Here is a 6,262-nt window from a genome sequence, read left to right on the forward strand (position 1 = left end):
ATAATTTGCAAAGTATGATGAATATAGATGAGTTTTCACTGCTATGCATCAATAGCATCAATGGAAGAACAAACTGCACTACCAGATTCCATCGATCGAAGATTTACACCTGCAAACAAGATCTAAACTCTCCAACCAAATAAAATCAAATAGCATAATTTTATTTAATAATAAACCTGTAACACCGGCCGCCCAGTCCCGAGAGACCCGACAGCGGATGCCACATTCGGTACCGGAGACACCGTCATAACTTAACATATAAATCATAAAATTAGATTATGAATTAGAAATAATTGAGTATTCACAAGTTTAGCGAGTAATTTTTTTTATAATCATTTTTTTCTATATAGATTGGGAAAAATTCTTCAGAAATATTGTAAGAATTTCCTTTTAAAAACTAAGCTCGCCAAACATGTGAATACAAAACACTCTCAATTAAACTCCAAACTTCCAACATCTCCAAATTATCATCATAACACAACAACACTTCTATATCTTCATAATTGTATAAATCCTCAATAGCATTTAATATTCATCAATTAATTGCATTCATTATATATATCAAGTCTTAATAAACTAATCATACCAACTATATTAAAATATTCTATATTAAATCATTTAATAAATCTTATGCTTATCTCCAAATATGTATACACTAACATAATTGATAATTACATGCTTTAGTTGTAATTCAAATAACATAATCTCCGAAAATATAATAATTATACATGTCATAATTCTTAATTACATAAATCTCAATATACTATTACCAAAATAGTCACTTCTACTCTGATACTACTCTTCTGATCTTCAAGTAGCAACCACAGTCTTTAACCTATGCGTGATAAAATCAACGCGCTGAGTATAAAACTCAGTGGTGCTCATAATTCACATACTTACTAAAATTGCGATGACAACTTACTTAAACACAAATTTCATAAAATCATTAATTGGAGAATATTTTTAGCCATTAGATGATATTACTATTGACTTAATCTTAGCCATCCAATTATGGGAAAAGACCTAAATACCCTTTGATCACTTTATAAAGTCAACTCCAATAATTGAGCAATCACTTTTTCTTTTCTTATTCTTCTCTTCAACATGAACTTCCTCTCCTTCTCTTTGTTTTTCTCCACTTTCTATTTAGCTAAATCCACCAAATCTTTTCCAGACCAAAATAATACTGACTCCCGGACCGGTGATACTATTCACAGACCGGTGGTACTATTCACAGACCAATAAACTACTATTTCAACACAGAAAAAACAGCGCGTTACAAAACCCTCACAAGAAGGGATAGCCCTCACAAAGAGGGACAAAAAATTCTAAATATGGAGATAACCAACCATAACAAAAAAAAAAAAAAAAAATTATTATAAGAAAAACAAATCTGAGTTTATTAAAGCAAAAGAAAGTGAAGTGAAAGTAGAAGGTTAATAGTAAGGGATATAGAGAACTAAAACTAGGATTAGAAAACTAGAGAGAAAAGAGATATAGAGAGAGCCAAAATTGGTTTCTTTCGAGTTTGATGCGGGTCGCAAACCGAGTTGAACGTAGTTATGAGGAGGGTTAATAATAAGGAAAAATGATTATTTCGTCCTCAAGGTTTGTCATAGTTATCTAAGTAGTCTAATCTTTTGTAAAAATATTTATAATGTCCCTAAAATTTGCCTCTTTCGTACTACTTAGTCTTTCCGTAAAAAAAACACCATTTTTCCGTTAGTTTTAAAGTAAAGAGATAAAATTAACCTTAATAATCCTCTTTCTCACTATTCAACCACCTCTAGCCAAGTTCTGACGATGATAACTCAACTTTCTCTCGATCGCATTACCTACCCATCACTTGCTCCCCATTACTGATCACCTCTTCTCAGACCGATGAAGCCTCCTCCAACTTCTAACTGCCAATGAGATGCTTTCCTTTTCCTTTCTGGTGGTGAGGGAGCTGCGAAGTGCAAGCTTCGTCGATTCATTGATGTTGTAGGAATTTCGAATCTTTTTTTATGTATAGGCTTGATAGTTCCGGAGTGGCTCCATCTTCAACCACCGTGCATGGTGGTTGGCACGGGAGTTTGACAAAATTTCGGTGGTCTTTGACGGGTCAGAAAAGTCAATAACTGCATTTTCTTGGGCTAAATGCGATGGGACCAATAATTATTGAATTGGTAAATTCTTGAACTTTATATTATCGATTTTCAATTAGGAGTTTAATTTTCAATTTTCATTAGCATTTATAAATCTTAAATAGAGAGTGTTATTATGAATATTGTAACCTTGATCAATAATAGCCTCTTTCTTTTCCCCTTTTTTGGTTTCATTTTTTTTGGTTATCTAGAAAGTTCATTTTTTCAAATACTTGTAATTTTTATCTTCATTCATCAGCTTTATTTTTATTGGGTTATTTTGGATCTAACTTCATTAGTTGGGAATTGATCTTCAATTAAGATACCATTCATCTCTCTCTTTAATTTTGATGTATTTTTATACATGGATATTTTTCGTGTTTGCCATTTTTGTGAGTGCGTAATAGAGAAAATTGAGATTAGGAGAATCTATTAATTAGAGAATTTAGGGTAGTTTAGTTTTTTTTATAAAAATTTAATGGCAAAAAAGTGTACTTTTTTAATAGAATGACTAAACGGTATGACAAAAGTAAACTTGAGTAATGTTATAAATATTTGTATAAAAGTCAGAGACTACTTAGATACTTATGGCAAATCTAAATGATGAAATAATTCGTTTATTTAATAATAATGTTTTTAAAACCGAATTTAGACATTGAGCTAGTGTGACAACTGAATCGTGGTTTAATTGGCTCAATGCAGTTTAACCAGATTTTTTTTAAACATAATCCAATACTTTATAGAAAAAAATAAAATAACAAAGAGAGAATGCAAAATTATTTTCCAATATATTCATCAGTTTCCCAATAAATTTAAATTATATATAATCTCATTTAAAAATTTATTCAAATTAAAATTTTCAAAATGCTAACCATGCATTTTTTTTTGTTTTTTAATAAAAAAAATAATTATACTATAGTTTAATATAAAAAAAGAAAATAATGTATTAGTTGTTATGTAGTTGTCTCTAAAGGTTTTTCTTTTTGTGAATAATTTTTAAATTAAATGCTTCTGTGCACGAGAATACATTGAAAATATATGAAGAAATCAAATCATTAACGATATTGACAAACTAATGTAAGGTGGATTGTTGCTTCTGCATAATTAAAATTCCTAAACAAAGCTCCGCAGTTTTATATTTCATTCTTTTTTCCAATATAACCAAATATGTTCTACCCTTTTGTTGAAAACCAACACACACACACACACACACACATATATATATATATATTATATTTCAGTAAACCATACTGAGAAAAGTAAATGAAGAAAAATACATTTTTCCAAACTCACAAACACTTTATAATCGCAATTCAATTCATATAAAATGCAATAAATGAAAAAAAAAGATAAATTATGAATAATTTTTATAGATTAAGGCTCCGTTTATTTCTGTAAAATAACTTACAGAAAAATATTTTTCTGGTCAAAAGAAAATTAAGCGATTTTTTAAGGAAATATGACTTTCCATTCTTAAGGCATAAAACATTTTCCGAATGTTGGCAAATTTATTATAACCTTATAAATCTATATTTTTTTTAATTTATTAATCATCGGTAATCACTATCATCACTCACTATTCACCACCAATCACTACCACCGGTCACCGACAACTTTCATAATTTATCTTTTTTTTTGCGTTATTCTCACATTTAATAATAAAATTTTTAAAATATAAAATTTATATTATTATTATTATTATGAGTTAAAAATTTTAATATTTTTAACTAATTTTCGAAAAATAAGTCATTTGAAAAATATTTTTCAAAAAAAATATTTTTCTTGAAAAATATTTTTTAAAGGTAAGTTATTTTCTAGAAATAAACGGAGTCTAAATAATAAAAAACAAATATCTGCACTCAAAACTCCGAAGCAAGTAATCAAAAAGTCTCCTTTTTTACTTATAAAAATAAAATGATAAAAGAAGAAAGAAGACTGAGAAGACAGAGTAAAACTAGTATCAGAAAAATATAGTAAGAGTTAGATTCAATTTTGGCGCTTAAAGGCAATTTTCAAAATTAGAAAATAATCAATAAAATGAAAAAGCCCAGTAAATAAAATATCTGAAAGAACAATCAAAAACCCCCAAATTTTATAAAATCAAAAGTTCTAAAATAAATACCTCAAATTCGTTGGACCATTCATGACTTAAAATGAGAGACATTACTATATATTTGCTTGAATAATGGAAAAGGAGATTGATAAATGAGAGATTTTGATTTTGGAGTAAGAGAGAACGAAAGAGAAAATATTTGACAAGAGATTATTTTATTTTGGAAAGGAAGAGAGAAGGGGTGAGACAAACTAAAAAGAGCAAATAAAAATTTAGAAATTTGGGTATTTATTAAAAATAAGGTTGCATAAACATAAAACTCGGTTTAATCTGGGTCTGCCGATTTCTGGTTTTTTTTCCGATTTATTCGACTTTTTTCCCAATCCGGTTTAGATGTCAAATCAGACTGCATCAACTACCGATTCGTGAATTAACCGGTCGAACCAAATTCATTTTTAAAAATATTTGTTAATAAACTGATCCTACTTGAATTATATTAATTTGATTGGACTCAATCGGTTTTACATGAATTGGTGTCAAATCATGCAGTTTATGTTTTTGATTTTTATTATGAGCTGTGATATTTCTAGAGTAGATCTATAATACATCTTTGTACATAAATAGAAGTTGCTTAAGGATATTAAATAAACAATTATTATTAATTCTCTTAGTAACAAAATATTTATTAATTTAACTAAATTATTCTTTAAACAATTATAGAGATAAGTATTGCATTTAACACAAATAAGAGTGAAATTGAAAATATATTATTAATGGGAAAATTATAATCTTGTCCCTATAGAATACCTAAATTAACTACTCTGACCACATTTTTTATAAATACACTGTTTTAACCCCATAGTTTATCTCCATTAAATTAAAATGTCCTTTCATCTAAGTTTTGGCATTTTATTCTCTTAGTCAATGAGAAAATCATAGTCATATGAGAGAGAAACCTTTTTATTGTCCAAAATGTCCTTAGTTCATTTAGAATGTCCAAAATGTCATTAGTTCATCCTCCGTTACAAAAGCGCTCTCTCCCTCTTTCCCTCTCTCTCATACACAATCACAGAGCAGAGAAATAAAGGATCCAAACCAATAAAAAAACCAAATCTTATCAAGAAATTGAAGAGCTCCAAATGCATCTGCTATTAAATGCTTAAATTCTTTAGTTAAACTATCATAAACAAAACCCAAGCAACTACAATTCTAAGTTGAAATTTTACTTTGGGCAACCAATAGAATACAGAAAAAGAAAATAAACCCAAAGAGAGATAAGTCGCACAGTCTAGAGAGAAGATCGACGAGCTGGGATTTGTTGGGAGGGTCAAGGAGAGAACGAAGGTGGTCCTAGATTGTTGATATTTCACCGCCGTTGCATAACCTCTCTTTATCGTGTTTTTGAGACTGCAAGAAGGGAGTTCGGAGTTTTAACACGCTTCAAACACAAACAGACTTCCTAAGTAGTGGTTGTCGAACCCTGCTCTCCCTTTGTTTGTTTCCAATGACTCCGACTTGCCTAGCAATAAAAATGGCCACTTAACGACCAAAATGGCTTTTTATACAAGGGCTTCAGTGTCTTTCCATAGCCACTTAATGTCCAAAATGACATTCATTGGATGGAAATACAGATAAACTATGGAGACAAAACAGTGTATTTAAAAAAAAAAAAAAATTTGGGACAGAGTAGTTAATTTTGTCATTTTGTAAGGACAAGATTATAATTTTTCCTTTTTGTAATATTAGTATTTACATTTATGACATGAATATAAATATGTTGTATCACGGATTGACACCAGGTTAAATGAGTAACCCGTTTATTTAGTATCAAATATAAATACTCTAACTAAACACATTTAAATTTTATTATTGTATTAATTTTTTTATTTTAATCATGAATCTTTATGAATCTATGCATTTTTTGTATGAAAAATTATTTTATACATTATGATTTGAGTTAAGTAGGTTAAAATTTAAAAATATTATAATCAAGTTAAGTGGATCATGTACATACAACTCACTTAACTTGTTTACTATATTAAGCGGGTTATATGGATTGCATATAGGTCAACACAACCTACTT

Source organism: Jatropha curcas, chromosome 7 (assembly GCF_041381405.1).
Source record: "Jatropha curcas cultivar XTBG-Jc1 chromosome 7, XTBG_Jcur_1.0, whole genome shotgun sequence".
Taxonomy (NCBI): domain Eukaryota; kingdom Viridiplantae; phylum Streptophyta; class Magnoliopsida; order Malpighiales; family Euphorbiaceae; genus Jatropha; species Jatropha curcas.